The sequence below is a fragment of the Pinus tabuliformis genome, chromosome Q, assembly GCF_031772625.1.
Source record: "Pinus tabuliformis cultivar Carrire ecotype Pingquan chromosome Q, CPIR1, whole genome shotgun sequence".
NCBI lineage: Eukaryota > Viridiplantae > Streptophyta > Pinopsida > Pinales > Pinaceae > Pinus > Pinus tabuliformis.
Genome location: NC_142296.1, coordinates 4,030,273 through 4,052,383, shown reverse-complemented (window position 1 = coordinate 4,052,383; position 22,111 = coordinate 4,030,273). Strand labels below are relative to the sequence as shown.

At 41.4% G+C, this 22,111-nt stretch overlaps 1 pseudogene; it reads left to right on the top strand.

Annotated features, from left to right (window-relative positions):
• Positions 1-7,377: 7,377 nt before the first annotated feature.
• Positions 7,378-22,111, top strand: part of LOC149217988 ((-)-beta-pinene synthase 1, chloroplastic-like) — a 71,383-nt pseudogene continuing 56,649 nt past the window's right edge.

Sequence of the window (22,111 nt, the reverse complement as noted above, 5' to 3'; positions counted from 1 at the left end):
CCTAAGCACCCACGGGGTATTTGAACTCGTGACCAATCGCAAGGAGTGCCTTAATAATACACCCATTCACCGTCAATCCAAAGCCTCGTGGGCATGTCTATTATAGTATTTTATTGCTTCATAGCCTATGTATTTCGCAATCTGATCGATCCATTGCATAAATTAACATAGGCATATCCATGCATATGAGTTTGTAATACCTTATTAATTGTCTTAGATCTCATTATCAGATCAAGAATATCCCTAATTTGACCCCATATTATATTTTTGGATTATAAAATATAATTTAAAAATGAAAAATTATAGTCTCACCATTGTTTATTCCTAATATTTTGTTATTGTGTTGCTGAAAATAAAGAAAATATGTAATTATTTCATGTTCAACATAGAGTTGATACATGGTATATATATATATATATATATATATATATATATATATATATATAACTTAAAAATTTAGAGGATCAAATTTTTCGAAATGAAAACACTTCTTCGAATTTTACATTTACACTTCAAAGAATTTGATTTTTTAAATACTTTATAAATTTGAAATTAAAATAAATCTATGCTAGGGCAATTTCGGTGGTGAGAACGAATTCGAGGGCGCAACGATAGAGTTACAGAGGGGCTTGGAGGTTTCTCCTGATGGAGCGTAGTAGAGGAGGGAGCTCCACTCCCTCCCACAAGGAAGCAACGGCTGGCAGAGGCAAGTCACCAATGGGTAAAGTCATAAGTTCTGGTGAGGAAGGAGGGAAAAATAATGAAAAGGAGTTAGATGGGGCTAGAACAAAAGAGAACAGTAGTGCAAAGGACAAAGAGGAAGAAGACAAAAGCCAGGGAATAAGGGACAAAGATCAAAAGGGACCGTACAGACCCAAAATCCTGATTACTCCGAGAATAGTGTTGAATGATCCTGCTTTGCAGGAGCACATGGAACATATGGGTACTTACGCCATAATCTGCAAATTCATGGGAATTTGGCCATCTAAAAAGGCGTTACAGACATGGATCAAATACCACTGGAAACGCAAAGGAAGTATTGAACTCCATCTGGGGTCAAAGGGTTTTTTTACTGTGGTATTTACTAATATTGAGGATAAAGACAGAATATTTGAAGGAGGACCCTACTTTTTGGCAGCAACAGGCCTCTATATGAGGCTGTGGAAGATGAATTTCGTTCTAGAAAGGGATACATTCACCTCGGTACCTGTTTGGGTAAGGCTCTACTCCCTACCGCTCGATTATTGGCAACATGGGTCGCTTGCTGCCATAGGCAATAAACCAGGTCATTTTGTGAAAGCTTCAAAAGCCACAAGAAGGGGTAAATATACTTCCTAGCTAGGATTTGTGTAGAAAAGGATCTATCAGGAGCTCTCCTAGATGAAGTAATCCTAGAGGTTTTGGACGAGGAATGGGTCCAAACGGTGGATTATGAGCATATCCCATTCAGATGTCGTAGATGCCATGAACATGGGCACCTGATTAGAGACTGCTCCCTTAGTAAAGTAGACAATAAAGGAGAATAGAATAATGTGAAGGATTCTGAAAACTTTCAGAAAGTGGTAAGTAGAGGAAAAGGAGGCAGAAAGGGCTTAAGGAAACAATACAGCGAGGGGCAGAAGAACAACCTGAATAGGTTTCAAGTGCTGGAAGAAAAGGAAGAAATGACAAGTGAAGGCCTACCAATGGAGGAAGGACCTAAGGAACAAGAGAAGGGGGAGAACTGTAACATAACACAGGAGATTTGTAACAGGAAATAAACTATGAATAGGGAGACTGAAGCAGAAATGGATATGGAAATGACCCAAAGTGAAACAGATCTCGAAGACCATGAACTACAAGAAATCCTAGAGAAGGAACACCTAGATCTGGAAGGGTTCTTGATGCAGGGAACCAAGGGAGGGATAGATTCACTACCCCAAGAGGACTGCAATAGAATACAGTAGCTGTTTTTATGGAAGACTCAGGAAAGAGGGTCAGAAACAGGATTAAACACTGACAAGATGGAAATCAAAGGAGTGAAAGCAATGAAACCATCCCCGGGACTAGCTCCTAGAAATGCTGGTAAAAAGAGAGGCCGGAAAAAGCAGAAGGAACTTTTGATGGAATGTGGAAAGCTAATGATAGATTCGGGTAAGATGAAAGACCTAACCAGTTACTCCTTTACAAATCTTTAAATATGAAATTTACATCTTGGAATATCAGAGGTTTAGGAAGTAAGAGAAAACAAAGATTGCTTAGTTCTAGAATGAAACAAGATATGTCGGACATGATTTTCATCTAGGAAACGAAATGTTCCATTCAGAAAATAAGACTTATACACAGCAAATGGCTCATGAGATATGAGTTTCTAGAGGTTAAAGCTGAGAACACAGCGGGGGGTATTCTTACTCTTTGGAACCTAAACAGGATCAACATTTTGGATGCAGAGGCATCAAGAAATTATCTTTCAGTGGTCATTCAACCTGTTGGGGTTTCAGAAACATTCCTGGTAACAAATATTTACAGACCTCAAAAATTAGAGGATAAACTCAGATTGTTAGAATCCCTTAGTGACCTCAGGAGAAGACAGATTGAAAAGCCTTAGATCTTGGGTGGAGATTTTAACATGATCAAAAGTCTCTCAGAAAAAAAGGGGGTTCCAGAATGCTCAATAAAGACTCCTTAGCATTTCAAACATTTACAGACAATATGAAATTGGTTGAGTCAGATTCAAGCAATGGCCTTTTTACATGGAACAATAAAAGAGGAGGTGAGGCGCAGGTAGCGTCTAAGTTGGACAGGTTCATGATATCGGAGGAATTAATGTTTCTAAATAGTGAGATAACAGCCAGAGTGCTTCCTTTTGGAGGTTTGGATCACTGGCCGATTCAGTTGGAAATTAAGGGTATTGATTCTCCTAGGAATATACCCTTCAGATTCGAAAACATCTGGCTCTCCCATCCAGATTTCATTAGTAACATTGAAAAATGGTGGGCTGAAGACTTGCAAATACAAGGATCTAAGATGTTTCTTCTTCATAAAAGACTGAAGCACATTAAGTTCAGACTAAAGGAATGGAACCGGAAAGATTTTGGTAACATTTTTGAGGAGAAACAAGCAATGGAAATCAAAATGCTAGAATTCAATAAGGATCTGATAAATGAAGGATTTGATAAAGCTAAAAGTGAATAGGCTGATAAATACCATCTAGTTTGGGAAAACTTATGCAAACAAGAGGAAATATTTTGGAGACAAAAATCCATAATTCAATGGCTCAAGGAAGGAGAACGGAACACTAGATTTTTTCACAAATCCACAATAGCTAACAGAGCTCACAATAGGATCTCCATGATTAAAGATGAGGGAGGAGAAATCTAGACCACTCATAAAGATATTGAAGTGGTGCTTGTCTAACATTTTCGGACTATCACTCGGGAAGACACTCCTGACAGGGATCAGGCCATCAAGGGAATCACAGGGTATATCCCCAAACTGGTGTCCAAAGAGGACAATTTTAACCTCAATTGACCAGTGGAGGAGGAGGAGGTCAGCGAGATTCTCAAAGATATGCATAGTGGTAAAGCACCAAGCCCAGATGGGTTCAATGTGGATTTTTTTAAGGCGTGTTGGCATATTGTCAAAGAGGACATTGTGAATGTGGTTGAGGATTCTAGGAGAAGAAAAACTATCCTGAAAGCCCTCAATATATCCTTTATTTCTCTTATCCCCAAACAAGACACTGCTCAATCGACAGACAAGTTTAGACCAATTGCCTTATGTAGTGTGGTTTACAAGATAATATCCAAATTAGTGGCTAATAGACTCAAACCTCTCCTCCCCTCGCTTGTGTCTGAAGAACAATCAGGATTTGTGGAAGGAAGACAGATTCTTGACAACATTATTCAAGCACATGAGGTGGTGCACACACTAACCAGCAAAAAACAGGTGGGGATGCTCATGCAATTTGATATTGCCAAAGCGTATGACAAAGTGAATTGCAATTATATCAAGAAGGTTCTCTATGCCTTTGGGTTTGACCACAACTGGTTCAGATGGGTTATGGCACTGGTGTCCTCCTCCAGATTTTCCATTCTAGTTAATGAATTTCCCTCAAAAATATTCAATTCTTCTAGAGGCCTCAGGCAGGGAGACCCTCTTTCTCCCTTCCTTTTTATTCTTATGATGGAAGGGCTTGGGAGATCTATCAAGCAGGCCAAGGATAGGGGTAAAATTAGGGGTCTTCAAATTTCAGAGAACGGATATGTGCTGACTCATCAACAATTTGTTGATGATACTGTTAACACCCAGGTTGTTCCCTATGACTCCCAAGGGAATACGGCCGGGGTAACCACTAACCAATCTTTGGATTACAGCTTCTAGCCAAACTGTAATCATAGAGGGCTCTCTCTTTATAATTTGTCTCTGTTATGATAGTATTTTAGGCTAGCTATGATGTTCAGGATTTGTTTTTGTTTTTGGTTGGAAAATGTTTCAGTCAAAACGTGTATGCTCTCACCAGGATGTTATATATCATTGGGCAATGGAGTCAGTGGTCCTTTAGTTGTTTTGAGGTGATGTGTGATGCTGTAGTGATGCTGCAGAGCCAGGTTAGTGTCTGAGGAACAAACGTTCATAATAGTGATTGGGTGGGGTGTATCCAGTTTATGCAAGGCAATCAAGAATCTTACAGTAAACTGCTAGAGAAAGACAGTGAGAATATTGTCCTAGAAGCAATGAAGAATTTCTAGGTAACATTCATACATATAGAATTAATAGCCACATGAGCAATTAAGAATTCATGTCCATGGTTAATTCTGAAGACAAACATTTACAGCAGTAAAAATTGAGTACAAGGTGTAGTAAAACAAATCCTGCACTATTCTTTTTCTTTACTGCTAGTTTAGTGCAACATGAATATGATTTGATAAACATAAGAAAGACAAGAAAAGAGATTGAGGAAAAACTTGTTATTTCATCAGACAGCACAGGAATTCTGCATCAACACATGTAGCTTCATCCAGACATCAAATATTTCAGGAAATCACTGAGCTAATCCAGCTCTTTGTATTAGATAATTCTGAAAGTGTACAATACATTTTCTCAGAGTGAAAATTACCAACCCCTCATGCGTTACTCAGGGGAGTATATATACAAAGTTTACATAAGAAAATATCTGAAATGCAGAGTAAATGCTCCATTAATATCATGTCAACTGCTGGAGTGTAGTAGCTGAGAAAGTTAATGCTGTAATAACTTTTGGTCCCTTAGCTGTCAAAAATGGTCAGAGCCTGTTGACTTGGTGGCAGTTGGAGTCGGCTGAGGATACGCTGTCAAAATTTGTGCATTTCTTTATCTTTTGGGCTAGCCTTCGTTGTCCATGTGCTGAGTCACCTTTCAGCTGCTTTTAATGTTGACTTTATCATGTTGTCTGTCTTGTAGTGACTTGGAGCTGGCAGTGACCGAACAACTGAGGCTACCGTGGCAGAATTTGAAGCATTGCTTGCCACCAATCCTCCTTTGGCATTTGATGCCTCCTAATCTTTATCAAGGTCTCATCGGCCTCTGTATATCTGTAGAAGTTAGGAGGAGTTTCAAACAGATGATTTACTTCATTCTCAATAAAGAACAGGCCTTCCAGTTTGTCATACAAGCTCTGTCCTGAGGGAGGCCCTGTTTGTTCAGATGTACTGCCAGATGCAGTAATCTGATTCTCAATGTAGGTTGCCATTCTGTTGGCAAATTGATCCCGGGAGATTAGTTTTCCTGCACCACTTAGGAGGCTGGGCAGGCCTTTTGCTTGCAGCACTGCCATCTTGACTTTAAATTCCTCCACATCTGCTTGTATCTCATAGCACTTCCTCTCCACAGTTTGTACATAGTTCCTGAGAGTTAGCACCTTCTTGGCAGTGAGGACAGCCTCTGTTCTGTTGGGAATGCCTATGGCTGCCAGTTCCTCCTTTTCCTGCCTGTTCAGGAAGTCTATCATTCTGTTGGCCTGTTCTGGTCTGTTTCCCAGCAGTGTTTTGGCCTTATTGATTTCTGTTTGTGCTTGGCCTAACAAGTCCATCTGTTCATGCATTGTTTTTATTGATCTCCATTGTTGAGTGATGGATTGGCCTATTTTGGCCCATAAAATCATTTTTATGTCGGACATGGCTGTTTCTAGATTCAGCTCTTTCTCTAAGGCCTTTATCTTGTCTTTTAGGGCCTTTATTTCTCTGCCCTGCTCTGCTACAGTTACCTTTGATTTGTCATACTTAGCATCCAGTTCTGCCAATTTTTCCTTGGCCTTCTTTATTTCATTTGCCTGGAGCTCCATTTCTTTGATGGCCTTGGTCAATTCCTCTACACTTTTGCTGGCTTCTGGAGCTGTTGTTGTTCCTGCTGCATCTGTTGTAGGGGCCACTGCTGCCTCTGTAGTTGTTGCTGAAGTAGTTGGAGGAGCTTGGGAAGTGGATTCTCCCTGTTTATCTTGTAATGCTCCTTCCAGCTCTTTCTCCAAATCCCTGATCCTCTGGTCTTGCTGCATTAAGAGGTCTAATTGGTCATCAACCTGTTTTTGCTTTTGAAGTTCTGCGGTTTGAGGGTGCTCTGTGGGCTGTAGTTTCAACCTCTTCTTTAATGCATTCAAGTCATCATCTTTCTTCTTCATAAGGGCCTTCACACCCTTTGGATCACTAGGATCATGTCCTAGATCAATGATGATGTCCTCAAGAGACTTTATTCTATTGTCTTTGGCCAAGGAGGACATTCTCTCAAAATCCAACTGAGTGTTGGTATTTTTGAGTGACTCATTCAGTTCATGTGCCATGGTTGCCTTCTCCACCAAGGTTGCATAGACCATTTCCCCAGTCTGTTTATGGAGTTCAATCTGGTCCATGGGATGTATATCTCTGGCTAGGACCTCCACCCTTGTCTTCACATAATCTGCTGTTGATTTTGGATGGGGCACTTTGGGCTTGAAATGGCTGAGGAGCAATTTTTCCTCCTGAATGTCATATACCGACATTAGTCTTTCCTTTTGTGTTGGGGTTGCATCAAGAAACTGTTTATAAACCTCTACCCTCAGCAGATCATTTTGAGCCTTTATTTGTTTGAAAGAGGCCTTGGTGCTTTTGGGCTTCTTGCTCTGCTGGGAAGAGGAGGACACCTCCAAACCAAGTTGCAATCCTTGCTCCTGTTGAAAGGAGCTTGTCCCTGTGTGCTGGCTGCCCTCCCTGTTTTTCCTTGAGCTGTCAAGGAATTCTTCAGTGATGTCTTCCACCTCTGGGGAGTCTAGTCTTTGCCTTTTGGCTTCTGGTTGCTGGGAGGATCCACTAAGAGGAGTGGACTCTTCTCTATCTCTTTTTGTACCCCTTTCCTCATGTGCTAGGGTCTGCAAAATTGGGGCAATCAATGGCTCGGTTTGAGGAGGTGGTGTTTGCATTGTTGGAGCTACTGGCAGCCCAGTTTGTGGCAGGACAGTTTGCCCTTGTTGCTGTTCTGGCTGCTGCCCTGGTTGATGCTCTGTTTGCTGCCCCTGTTGGGGCTCTTGATGCTGCTCATTTACAGGGGCAGGCTTTTCTTTCACTGCTTCCTCCTCTGCACCCATTATCCCTTTGCCTTTGTCTGCCACTGTTGTTGATGTGGAAGGTGCTTGTGTGACTGGTGCAGTCCTTGAGGCCGAGGTCCCTTCTATTGTTGAATAAGGCCGCTTGAAAGGTACCTACTGCACAGAGTCTAGGTCAATGGTTTTTTCAAGCTCCTTCATATTCTTTAGCATTATCTCTTCTTCAGTTAGCTTTTCAACTAGAGTACCCTGCTGCCATTCTTGCTGGTTGGCATATCTTTCAATATGTGGGTATTGACAATGCCTATAACCTAGAAGCCTATATTTGTTTCTTCTGGCAGTAATGAAGCCCTCAGGGTCATAAGGGACCCACCGAAAACTATATGATAGTTTATATTTGTCCTTGAGGATGAGGTCAGCATCTTCCCATCCTTCTTTTTTATTCATGATGAAGGGGCCCAACTGGTGTTTGAACTTGAGGTGGGCCTTCTTTCTGGAGCTGTGGAAATGGGTGAGGTCAGACTGAATCAACTGCCTATAATATTCCAAGGCAAATATCCTCATGGGCACATACTTTGGGAGTCTGTAAGGACAGAGCTCACAGCCATAGACTCTGATGACTGTGTGATCCTCATATAGGTACCAATCACCTATTTTACATTTTTTGGAAAGCTGCAGAGCCTTCTGTATCTCAGTTGACATTCTGGGAGGAGGGGACCTCATCAATAGGCAAGAGACTGGATACACAAATTGGTCAACAAACTCACAATAGGAATAGGGTGAGTTTGTGACTTTGTGATAGACAGAGGTCCAGAAGATGATAGATCTTCTTTCCCCTCTATAATCCAGCTTTTTGATATAGCATGAAAATGCCTCAGACTGATAATACATAAAGAGATGATAAATATAGGCCGAGTACTTGAAGACCCCCTGTCTATCCACTTTGCTTAATTGATCATGAATCTTGTTAGCAATGAATTTGGCAAAGTTATATTTGTGGGCAGGGGGTTGGCCTGGGCTGTAAACAGCCAGCAATACCAGCATGGTTTGATCCACATGCTCACTGGTGCTGTATCCCAGCACATAAGCAATCATGTCCAGGAGTAATCTGCCTACTTCAGTGAAGTGGACATCTAAATAAGGAGGTGGCCCTGCAGGCTGGCACTCAGGTCTCATGAATGTCCTGGTGACCTTTTGAATCTCCTCACTGGTCATCTTGGCACCAGTGTCCAGCAGATAATTCATAGAGAATGGGAACAGCAGCTCTGTCTGATCAAAATGTAGCATTTTGTTGATGGACTCGGGATTAATGTAGAAGAGGACCCTCCCAGATGGGGTGCTGATGGCTCTGTGCTGCACATAATAGTTTTCAGCACATAGGCGAATGATTTCAGGAAACACATTTACAGAGGGGAGACAATAGTATGGCAGGTTGGACTCCCATATGCCATATGTATCATGACCATTCAGGTAGTCCTCTCTCAACTGCCTGAAGGTCTGCAGAAAGTCCCTGTTTCCCACATAGTCTTCAATAAGGTAGTCCTGGTCAGCAAGAGACAAGGACTGTAGGTCTTTATTGGGTGGATTTAATGGAGCAACAGTGAGAGCTGTGGGTGCAGGGGCAGCCATTGTATGATTTGATTTTGAATGATATTAGTGAAATGGTTTGCAAAGCTTTTAAGAACTTAAATGATAGGCCAATTGTGGACAAAGTCTGAAATGTTTTTGTAAAGTGAAAAAGAAAACAGGCTTGCTTCTGCAGCTTTTTTAATAAATTCACAGGGATTGTGAATTGCTAGGGGTAAAATGCAGAGGGTATGTGGGATTACTTAGGTGAAAGGCTGCAGCTGGTGTACACCCGGCAAAAGGGAACAATGTCGGGCACCTCGGGGATGAATTTCACAGCTTTGACCCACAAATTGACTGTTTCAATGTCGAATTATAGTGCTGGGGCAATGCAGGTTACCTTATCTCTCATTCAAGTGGCAGACTATGCTTAAGAGTGGAATTTGACAGGTATTTTAATGGTGAATTTACAGACAAATGGTATGCATGGGCGAAAATGGGGAATTACGGTGAATACCTGGATAGAAACGCTTAGAAAGCCTGTGGGCCGAACTCTGAAGGTTGAAATGATGAATTGGAACGGTTGCAATTTGAATTTGGAGGTCCGGAGGCGTCTTGGCAGTGAACCAGCTGCAACGGCTATGTCTTCTTTTGCGCGAAAATGACATAAAAACGGCTCAAACCGTGACTTTAACGACAAATTTGGAAAAAATAGGTAATTGGCGCCTTTCCGCCGATGAATTCAGCATGACGTCATGGCGGGCCCGGGTACGGGGGTGACGTGGCTGCTGAGGTGTAGGCCAGGGTGGCAGGACACGGTGGCGGGTGGATAAGGTGGCAGGACTACGTGGAGGGCCACACGGCGCGGGGGTGGGGAAGGGCGCTACGTCATGATGACGTATACACGACGTAAGGGGGAGGGGGTAACGGGATGGTGGTAAGCGGGTTCCCCGCACCACCTTTGGGCAAAGGCGGTATCGGGGAGGGGGGCTCCGAACAACCCCACTGCCTACCACGCGTCCCTTGTACGGGGCGGAAAACCACTTTCCCCGGACGCTAAAGGTCGGCAGCTCCAGGTCTAAGAATACCCGCCCACCGTTGGATCGTGGGTGGCAGATGATCGACGACTGGCGGGCCCTCCGACGGATCGTGCAGGTTGGGGGGGTCCCGCTGGCATATTAAAATATTCAGTTAAATACTTTAGGCGGAAAACTTTAGGTTTGAGGGTTTTTTGTGTATTTTCGGGGCAAGGGTTAATCTGAAAGGGGGGAAAGAAGGGTTAGAGAGTGGGTTTAAGCAGAGGGAAGGGGGTTTATGTGGGTTTCTTGAGCAGAGGTGAGGTGATGACTTAGGGGAAAGGCTCTTGCTCATAACCAGAGGTTAGAGCAACCCCAAGACAGAGTTGACCACAGCCCCTGGTGGACCAAAGTCTCCCTAAACAACTTATTTAGCTATAGTGCTAAAAGGGAAGATATTTATACAATGCTAGGGATTTATACACCATGGTGTTATAATAGTAGGGAAAGGGCAGTTTAGGGGATTTAGATAATAGAAGTTAGGCGTTAATGTGAGTGAGGAAAGTGAATGAGGAGTGATGTCATTAAGTGTATTTGAAAGTCACTTAGCTTAGGGAGTAGATCAAAATGAAAAGAATTTTAGACAAGAAATGTGGCTTTTAAGGGAATAAGAACCACCATGAAACCTCAAATTCTTCCATGAATCTCAATAGATGAAGGGATGTTAGTAATGAGAGTGAGAGGGGAAGCTGGGAAGTTAGACATGCTTCTTTGCTTTGCTGCATCACAATGGAGAAGAAGACCTTCTGAATCCATTGATTTTCCTTTGTAAAATAGGTTAGCACACATTCAATTGTAAGGAATGACATTTCTGCAACCCCATCTGCCTACCCATCTACTTGCCTAGCATTTTTTGTTTCTTCTTGGGGGGTGCACTTGGACTTGCAGACCCTTATTTGCCTTTTCTTTTCTTTGGCTTTTTCCTTTTGATTTTCTATCTAATGCTACCCTTATTGCTTCCAAGGTCCCAGATTAAGCAGTTGGGAACCTTAATTCTCTACCTAAGCTACTTGTCTGCCAAGTTTAAACAGTTTGGACAGACTACTTTCTCTATTCTACAACTGAAAATTTAAAACATGGCATGATCTAGATTAGGCTGTTGGACCATCCATCAAAATTGAGTCCACATCAAGCTATATGCACAGATTGTTTTGTCTTGGAAATATGTGATCTTTGCATCATCAAAGCAAAGCATATTTGGAACTTTTCATTGCCAATCATGAAATATGAAACCTATTGGTATAGGTAGCTAACAGATACCTTACTGCAGGGTTTTCCAATAGTCAAAAAGGCTTTGGCCTTCAAACAAATTCTAAAATATTTTGCCTTGGCTACAGGTATGGAATTCAACCTCTCTAAATCAAAAATCTTCTTCTTTAGCACTAACATTGCCATCCAAACAAACATCTTGAGAATTCTTGGATTTCAAAGGGATTCCCTCCCCTCTAAATATTTAGGAATACCTCTTACTGCCAGACCCATGCATAAGAGTATTTGAGAAACGGTACTTAATAAGATGCAAGATATAGTTAATAAGTGGACCTACCATGCCCTGAACCTGGCTGGGAGGTTAGTTCTGACTAAGGCTGTTCTTCAATCCATCCCAATTTTTATGTTATCAGCGCTCCCAGCTCCGAAAGGTGTTCTAGTGCAAATCAAAGACATTCAAAGAGACTTCCTATGGGGAAGGAGGAAACTAGAAAGAAATGGGCCCTGGTTTCTTGGGAAAAAATATGCAAACCCAAGAGTCAGGGGGGCCTAGGCCTGGACGATCAAGAGATTCTTTGTAAAGCTCTAGGAGCCAAACTCTGGTAGAGATGGGTGAAGGAGCCAAAAGCTCAGTGGGCAAGGATATGGAAAAAGAAGTATGCCAGCTCGTGGCACAATAATGATCTCATAAGAATGGCTGGAACTATAAAAGGCTCCTGCATATGGAACAGAGCCTGGGAGAATAGATTTCTAGTTCAAAAGAATAGTTTCTAGGAAATTAGAGCAGGAGATCTGGCTCTTTTCTGGGAGGACAAATGGCAGCAGGAACCAATTCTGTTAACAGAGAATTTTGTTAACCTAAAGTAGGAAATAGATTCCCAAGGGTTAATTAGAGTTAAGGATTTTTGGGATCTTTCGCAGACCCCTGAAAAATGGAGAAGCTGGAGAAACATTGAATGTGGTGAGGACAGCCCCCTAAAAATCAAAGCAGAGGCTCTGGGGGACCTGCTCAAGAAAAGGATGATCTTAAAAACAGAAGGGCAAGATCAATTGAGATGGGGTAATAACAAGCAAGGAGCCTTTAATCTTAAGGAAGCTAAAGGTTGTCTACTTGGGCTAAATTATAGTGTTCCTGATAAGACCTAGAAACAGCTTTGGAGGCAGCAAGGTTGGACGAAGATCAAGACTTTTATGTGGTTGGTTCATCACAAGAAAATATTAACTTGGGAGAATATTAGGAAAAGGGGAATTATGGGGCCCTCTAGATGCCAACTCTATGAGGAGCAAGAGGAGACAACGAAGCATATTCTCAATAGCTAGTCTTATACCACCTGGCTGTGGGATTCGTTCTCTGTGATTTTCCAGCAGTATGATAGGGACAGAGGAAGTATCATAAACACCCTAAACCACCGGAGAAAGAACTTCAAGGAGAATGAAGTCCTAAATTTGGCCTCGGCCTTCACACCTTGCTTTATTACTTAGAACATTTGGAAAGAGAGAAATAAAAGAATTTTCAAGAATGGTAAGTCTTCAGCACAACATCTTCTTGATCTTATCTTGAAATAGATTAGAGAGACAGTTAGCTCTACTATTAAGAATATCCCCTCGAATCCCCCTTCAGATGAAGAGCATAGAATTATCAGGAAATTGGGATTGCAGGGGATAACTCTTCAAGGTAGAAACAGAAAGAATAATACCATGGTAACAGAAAAGGACTACTAGCAACCCCCACCTAAAGGCTTTCTAAAATTCAACATTGATGAATCCTCCAAAGGCAATCCGAGAACTGCTAGTTATGGAGGAGCTTTAAGAGATGACGAGGGCAATATTATATTTATCTTCCACTACCATTTAGGCAGGGCTACCAATAACATGGCGGAAGTGATGGCGCTAGAGCAGTGTCTTCAGTTCCTATCTCAGAATCAATGCTCTAATATCATTGTGGAAGCAGACTCGGAGATTACTATCAACGCAGTGAAAAGAATCAGTGGTGGTTCTGGGATGGAAAGAGTCTCGAGTCATTGGAAACTTATCTAGGTTTTTCAAAGAATCAAAATGCATCTTCAGGGTCTTCGTACGATAAGTTTCAACCACGTTCGACGTAAGGCCAACAAGCTGGCTGACTTACTAGCCAATCAAGAGGCAAGCAATGCAGAGTGCGGAAAGGCGATAAAGTGGCAAGAAATTCCTCCAAGTCATCTAAAGGCTATCTGTGAGGATCAAGATGCTGAGGACAAGGAGGTTTTTTGATATTGAGCGGGGTTGAATTCAATGATTTGATGTCGCCGGAGGGTTCCCTCTCAGCCCACTCGAATGTTCCTGTGAGGTTGAGTGTCTGGTTGGGGTGCAGCTACTCCCGGTTCATCTCGACAAGGTTTCCCAGCCTTTTGGGTGGCACTTTGTGGTTCTATCTCCTTAATAAACTCGGGATCAGTTCCAGGGTACATGGTACGAGTTGGCGGAATGAACATTTAATGGGGTGCCGCAGTAGGCATCCACTTCTCACTCCCGGAATTGTGGTCATGGCGAAGGGCAGGTTTCTGGTGATCGTACGACTTCTTAGTGGTAAGTGGTTTTGTTATTTTGAGAGCGATCCCATAGAATGCACGACACATGGCAGGGGGAAGTTGTGGAAACTGCCCTTCATCACACGTTATAGTGTGGTCGGGTTCAGCGCTGCGATATTGTTCCTGGCTGTCAGATCTGGCCTTCGAGTTCGATGGTTGAGATTGCCCATGTGGTTTTGTGGGGCCCACTGGGTCTTCTCTCCATTTTCTGTTGGCACGTCTCATCCGTTCCCTCCATTTTGTGCATTGGGGGTCGGTGTTGACTGCGGTCGCGAGTTGATGCTGGAATACCAGGTGGAGGATGGCTTTCCGACGATCGTGGGCCTTGCAGGAGGAAAATGGTTTTTCATTTTTTGTAGCGAACACCTTCAGAGCACGACACGTGACGGGGGGGTTAGTTTTAAAACCGCCTTTATCGCACGCTATTTTTCAGCCACGTTGATCGGTGCGATATGATCGTCAGCTATTGGATCATCCACAGCGGATCGACGGTTGGGATTGAAGGTGCTAGTTGGTGGTAGGGTTTGGTAAGGGTCACGTTCCTTACCGTTGCGATTTTATCCTCCACCGTTGGTTTGGGTATGCTGGATCATTAGTGCTGATCTTCGGTTCTGGTTGCTTGATCTGTCGGAAAAGTTTAAGATAGCTCTTCTTTCTCACTTTTGACTTCAGCTTTCTTCCTGGTTTTTGGAACCACTTCCGGCTTCCGGCTTCCTTTTTGTTCGAATTTAGTAGTTGGGTGGTTTGCCTGTTTTCGGTTGGGCTTTCAAGTCCCTCCTGTCTTCCACAACTCCAGGTGGATCATTGTAATTTATGTATTTTATTAATGAAATAGAAGGCCCTACTCTTTCTTAGCAAAAAAAATAAAAATCTATGCTAATTCCTAAAAAATATTAAAAACAATTTACACTATTTAAACAGATAGAAATAAACCGACACTAACTAAAGTTCTTTGGTACTTGGACAATAAATCTATACTTAATTCTAGAAATAAAAATAAAAACATAAAAAATTACATGATTTAAACATGTAGAAATAAAACCCACAATCACTAAAGTGCTCGGTACTTGGACAACATGATATTTAGATGAAAATATTAGATATTCAAATCCAAATGAAATTAGTGAATTTTTTTGTAGAAAGTGCATGTTTGACCTAGTACATGCTTGAAAGGGAAATTCGCAATTATTTTTTCCATGATTCAATGGATATGAAACATATTTTTAAAGTATATATAGATGTTAGGATTAATTCTTACATTATTAGAATTGGTTTGTTGGTTTGGATTAGGTTGATGGAGATTGTCGAGATATTCTCTCAACCATAATCTCCTAATTTAGAATTAGTTGGATCTAGTTCCAAGTGCATGTGTGCGGGCATGCGTGCGTGCATGCGGGCATGTGTGCATACGTGCGTGCGTGCGTGCGTCCATGTGTGTGTGTGTGTGTGTGTGTCATATTTGTGATTTAATGAGTGAAAAAAAATAGTTTTGGTGTGAAATTATTTATTTTGTCATGGTATGAGAGTTAGTTCAGTGTTGAATCTCTCAAGAGAGTGATTGTGATCATGTCAATTCTGCAAGTTTAAATCATTCTACATATATTACCATAGCGTGTAAGATTATATTAGTTTAGTGCGTGAGATTTACATGTTTTTATGTATTGTTTTGTAGTTGAATAAGGAATCATTGTCTTATTGTGACCTGTGTGAAGATGAAGACAATGTCATAGGGAGCTTAATAGGAATGACAAGATCAATGCATTGCTCACAATGCAATTACAAAGTACAAGGGGTAAGCTCATGGAAGATGGGCACCATGACATATGCATTACAAGATGATGAGTTGAGACTATGATGTGACTTTCAAGAGTTTTTGTTACAGCAGAGTCATTTAGCTTTGTCAATTGATCAACAATCATTATTGCAGGTTCGATTTGTTGTGCTAGTCAACTTCTTATCTGCTAATATAAATCAATTGGTCTACAAACATGTTAGAATTTGTGGAAAAATACATATGTATTGTTACTAAATATGTAGTTACTAGAATGGTATTCTTCATTTTTTTGTGGTTGATTTCCATTGGGACAGATTTATATTTGTCACGCATAAGAATAACATCTAGTGAGCTAATTGCAATGGTTTTCTGGTCTTATTTATGCATTTCATGTTAGTTTTGATTTTCCTTTAGGGCTCTCGAGAAACAAGCTAGTTGAATTCAATTGTTGAGATTACATAATTCTTGGGCGTGGTCAATTGTTTCAAGGAATGAACCCAATACCTCTTTTTCATGGACAGAATGAACACTACCATCTCCCATTTCAAGAGCTTTTTCACGTGGAAGGTGAGGCTCTTCGTGGTCTCCAACATCTAGCAGGATGTTTTTGTTCTCAATGATGGCAATGATAAATTGGATTTGTTGTTATTGATCTCGTTCGACAAGCTCCAATTCATCACCTCTCTCAAATCTTTGTGGTGAGTGGTTAATAAAAGTCTTAAAAAAAAGTGTTCATGTGCTCCCTTGCTTTGTATATAATCTTGATGTGGTTTAGTTCATTTCTATGTCCAATCACAGGTTGTTCATAATTGTGTGGGGAGATTGGCAGTGCCAATTCTAGTGGATTCAACATACAACATGTGTCCCATGTTGAAGAAAAGTGTAACTAGGTTCAGTATTTGTAAATGTAATTTTTATCTTTGTACTTGTCAAGAAAAAGAAATATTATTTTTGTAAATTATTCGAATGAGTTTGTTGCTCATTCCATAGGTCTAGGAAAGTCAAAGAATCAAAGTCATGTTAAAGAGCTCTTCTTGATCATGAATATGGGTCAACCTAGTGCCAAGTAGTCCTCCGAGACAAGCACCATCCTCCAAAGAAGAAGACTACCAACAAACAATGAACAAAAGTCATATAACTTTCAAGTCGGCTCATAAAAGATGACACATTGGTCTAGTGGTCATGTCGACTTATTTATGGAACCTAACTACTATATATAGGCATGGAAAGTATCCACATTACATGCAGAAAAAATTGCGGATGTCTCGGAAGTTTCGGTGGTGATTACAGTAAGTAATCACAATCTCAAAGATCTTGCATACCTCTCATAAATCTTGGTCAAGTTTAGTATTACAAGAATTTCGAATGAAGGAGTATTAAAAAAACTCGGTTGGAGTAAGATACCATGACTTTTGGATAGGTATGACAGGGGATACACTCTCTCACAGTCTCAGCATAATTGTGATCTTGGTGCAAGAAGAATATAGTTACAATCTCGGTAAATACGTCACTAAGAGAGACACAATCACGTTCTTGACATAACTATTACGATAAGAACTTCAGTGATCCTACAATAATGTTCTTTGTCTCGACATACATTCTAAGTAAAAAATATACTCTCATGGAAGTAATCATGTAAACATTGTCATGATCTTGATGAAGACAAGGTCATTATAAAGATCTAGTTGATATGGTGATGATCTCAATAAAAGTGAAACAATCATCTAGATGAAGGTGCAACAATGGTACTATTGTAATGATGACCTCAGTGAAGCAGCAGTGAAGAAGATGATTTCAACAGTGACAAAGAAGAGGATTGGTGTCTTGGTCTTGGAGTGGCATAGATAGTCAAGGGTCATGGTCTTGGTGTTTGTCAATTGGAATCTCTATAAGAAGAATTATGTGCGGGTTTTCCTCTCCAAGAGGGATAGGTTTTGGCACTGGCAGAATGCCAACATCTTGGGTTCTTGTCTCTTTGTCTTTTATATCTATTTGATGAAATAAGAAACACACACTCTAATAATGTCAAAAAGAAGATTGTGCTAATAAGAAAATTAAAAAGCCTCACAAATAGTTATCAAGTCAAGAAGAATCTCATTAACTACATGTGCCCTAGATTCTTCAACATGGTATCAGAGCTAAGGCGTTGAAGTCAAATGAAGGGTAGCAAAAGAGATATACAAGGATCTGTATTCAAGGATATGAAAGCAGGTTGAAAGGATAAAAGGAGCAAGTATAAAGCAAGCAGTTCGACAACAATCATGGAGTATCAACTTCAGTAATTACATTCATGCACTCAAATCATGCTTAGTTTGATGGAGTATATCAGTGATCCTCACTTCTTGATCACTGAACTTTCTTCATGCCATAAAATATAGTCTCAGGTATATATATATTGTAGAAGTAATCCAAGTGTTATATTGGCTACAACACCCTCCAAAAATTTGGCCTGCATCTAATTTCGGAGCCTTCCTTGGATTTTTCCTTGATGTTTGCAAGCACTCAGGTTCATCCTGTGAGCCCATGTTGAGTCTTTGTGCCCTCCTTTCTTGACAGTTCATCAGACATATTTTTGAATGATGGTCACAATGTCATGCTTGCAACCATGCTCTAACTATGTGTAAGGTCCATCTTCATGTCAACAAGTTGTATTCACTATGTAAACATCTATCACACTCACACACGAAGTTGTATGCATTGTCACGCAAGTTTCATCGTGATCATTCAACGATATATCACAAGTGTCGCTCGCATCGTCGGTCATTCACACTGAGTGAATGTTGTCTTAATGGTTCGAGGCGTCTTGTCATAAAGTCATGTTGAGTGTGTGTTCGCAAGGTCATGCATGTACGAAGTCACTCGTTCACACACTTAGTCATTCTGTTGAAGCTATTTCAAATGAACCAACCCCAACGACCGGACCTTCGTTGAGCTACACTACATAGTTTCAGCCCTCAGTGAACATGTACTACTACCCAAAGTTGCGTAGAGCTTGAGGCTACCTCATAGGCAGTCTACACTGTGCAATCCTAGAATTGACTAGACTAACTATCACCAGAATAGCATAGAAGTTTCCTAGCAAGCCATCTCAATCTGTGTTGCTCACAAGAAACATCAACCAAGCCTCCAGATGTTCAACTAGAGAGTTTGACCAAGCAATGACCCCGGGTGTCACTCCTCCAAAAAATTACGTAGAAGCTGCCAATCATGTTTTCTTCCGCTCACTGAAGAAAATGCGCAGACATGCTGGATAGACACCCATTTCCTATCACTGCACTGCCCTAAAAAATTGCACAATTTTTCTACCCAATCACCCTATCAGTTGGTCTGCTACTCCTCTTGAAAACTGTGTAGTTTTCATGAGCAATCTCTTAGCTGCCCAACATCCCGCTTAGCTCATAAACTGTGAAGGGATGTCCAACAGGACAGCCTCCCATCTCTACGCAATTTTTTCCAGAAGCCTCCCACAGCCCACTGCCATATCCCCAAAGAAATTGCATGATTTTTTCCAGCAGCCTGTTGCCAACTCCCCGAAGAAATTGCGTAGCTTTCACTACAAGTATCCCCCTGTTTCCTACACTGTCTCCCTGAAAAAATTGTGCAAATTTGCCCTCTAGCTGAGTCAGATCCCGCAAACAGTCACTGTCGATCTGGATTGCCCATCTCAGCCTCTGAGTGACCTCTGCACAATTTTCATGGACAATGCCCAAAGCCCACATCCCGGCTTGAAATGTGCCTTGCACAGTTTCAGAGCCTTGTCTTCTCTCCTGGTCACCTGCATCCGAAAGCAAAAATAATGCATCATGGTAGAATAGGATATTTCTGGATTTGATGTCATCTCATCATGAGTGATTGCAGATACAGGTACATGGATGAGACATGGCGCGACGACGAACGAGATGAACAAGGAGCGCATGCAAGGAGACTTGTTTGTGAATGGACGAACACATGAAGCATGTCAAAGTACAAGTGAAGGAGAGATGTGCACATGCAACATCAAGCGAACACCAAGACCATCGAAGACTCCACACACCTTGCCATGCAGAGGTGAAGCTATGATACACCAAGAGCACATCCATCACTCAACAACACTACAACTCGACATGCACACCACCACCAGCATGAACATACCATATTTGTCATGTCAAGTCATGTCATGAGTCATCTGGCCACATCACTACTGTGGGCCACACTGTTGTAATCAATGTAATGTAACGTGGAAGTCCAAGAGACCCCCATGTAAATCTGAAGAGTCATCTAAAGTTGAAGAGTCATGTATGTCAAACAGTCATGAGGGAAGTCGAACTGTCACAAGGGAAAGTTCTACCCTTGCCTATAAATACCCCTCATTTTTACATGAAAAGGACTTTTCACCTTGGCTCCTCCCACATAGCCTTGAGAGTCTGTAATCTTTTCTTTGAGGAGCGAGCAGTGGCTCCAACGCCCCATTATCAGGGTTAGTGATGTAACAGTGTACGGATGTGTCTTGGGACTTTCACTTAATTCAGAAGCATGTTAACAGGCCAGCACATTTTCACACATGTATTGTATTCATTTGTAAGACTATTTTTTTGATGCTTGTAATGCATGGTGCTCTAACATGTATTAAGATAGTTGAACTATTTTGGTTGTTTTAGTACATATGCTATTGGAAATGTGTTGTATCAGTTCTTAACGTTGTCTTGTCCATGTTGTCTATCCCTCCAAACACTCGACAGATTCATTCTTGTAAACTTGTTATAATGCCCGTCGCACTCATGTGGACTATTTTGCTGGGTGTTGTACGTGTTATCTATTCACCTTGTGTTTGTGACTACCACATTCGTGTGGACTACTCCACTGGAAGCTGCGCATGTCCTGTTGTGTTGTGTATCTCTAGCATAGTTGGGACTATTCCCTTTCAACTTGAGACTCACTTCCACCATCTCCCTCTGTAGTGAAAGAACTTTGACACAAGCGACACTAAGAACTCACGAGGCACATGAAAATCACTTTTCAAAGATAAAGTAAACCTCTCTCATGTGCTGAAAAGCAAGAGTGTCATGCGGAAAGAGTCGACTTTGCGGACAAAGCCAACCTCCCTAGAAGCTTAAGGCTTTCTAGTGACAAACAAGACAATTAAGAGCAATCCTTCTCTAAATATGCATTTACAATATAAGAAATCAAGTGTTTAGATCCTACCTGTAACCCAACGCTGTTGTAGTAGTCCAGCCTCGTTGATCCGGATGAGCTCCTCCTTCTCTTCGAAACCTGCATTCATTAACAATCAAACGATTAAATAGCACCTGAATATCTCATAAAATAAAACATATTTAACATACAGACCAAGGAGTATATGAAACAACTCATAAATAACAAACTGTTGAGAAGAATGGACTTATTTGTATTAATAGGAAACAAAAGAAACCATTACAACCTGAGCCTTGGTGTTGTGCAGGTCCCTCCCAGGGTCCAACAAGAGTTCTCCTTTACTCTGATTAGCTCACCCACTTCCAAAAGAAACAAGAAAGGATGGGAATCTCTCCTCACAAGCTTCTACAAGGAAGTCCTAATTCCAGCAGCATCTACCCTTAGGAATGTACAGCTTTCAACCTCCCCTCCTTCTAGCCCAATGCCTGTATTTATAGTGCTCAAGAGGAAGTTAATCAGGTCCACCATCAATGGGATAATCCCCTCTTTGGATGGGATAGCTCCTCTCTTGATGGGATAAGTTCCTCTTTCATAGGGGTACATGAACCATCTGGAGGCGCTCAATACACGTTGAACAACCTTCTAGAATGCTCTAGAAATGACCACAAGTAACTTTTTAAAGATGAAACTCGCGCCTTTTGACCTTTACAGGGTACACACCTACCCCTTTACATACAGAGCGTACAAGTACGCAGTTTTTGTGAACATTAGGTGCGTACACGCAGGTAAGGCCGAGAGAATCTGCGTACCCAGAGATAAACACATTTGCAAAGACTTTCTTTCTTTTTGGAGTTTGACATGGAGATCAGAGGCATAAGACTTGCCCAGGAGGATAGCATGACTGTTGATAGAGCCATACTAACTGTAAATAGCCATGGTGACATTTTTTAGTGTAACAAAGAGCTAAGGAAAATATTTAAGATAATCCCAACCGGGCCATTATACTGGATTGGACTCCTACACCAAACGGTGTGAGGTCTAGTTGGGACTTCATACCGGAGATATCTCTTGAATGTTGGCGGGTCCAGCATCGTCAACATTTCTGGCTCTAGAAGCAAGACAAGATGACAAGCTGAGCCCATTACATCTGGTTTGAATCTCTTACCAAATGGATCATACACAATTCGTGCTCCTAGGTTGTTTATCTCATTTCTCCCTTAATTAACTATCAATCGCTGATGAGCTTCTTGATCACTTG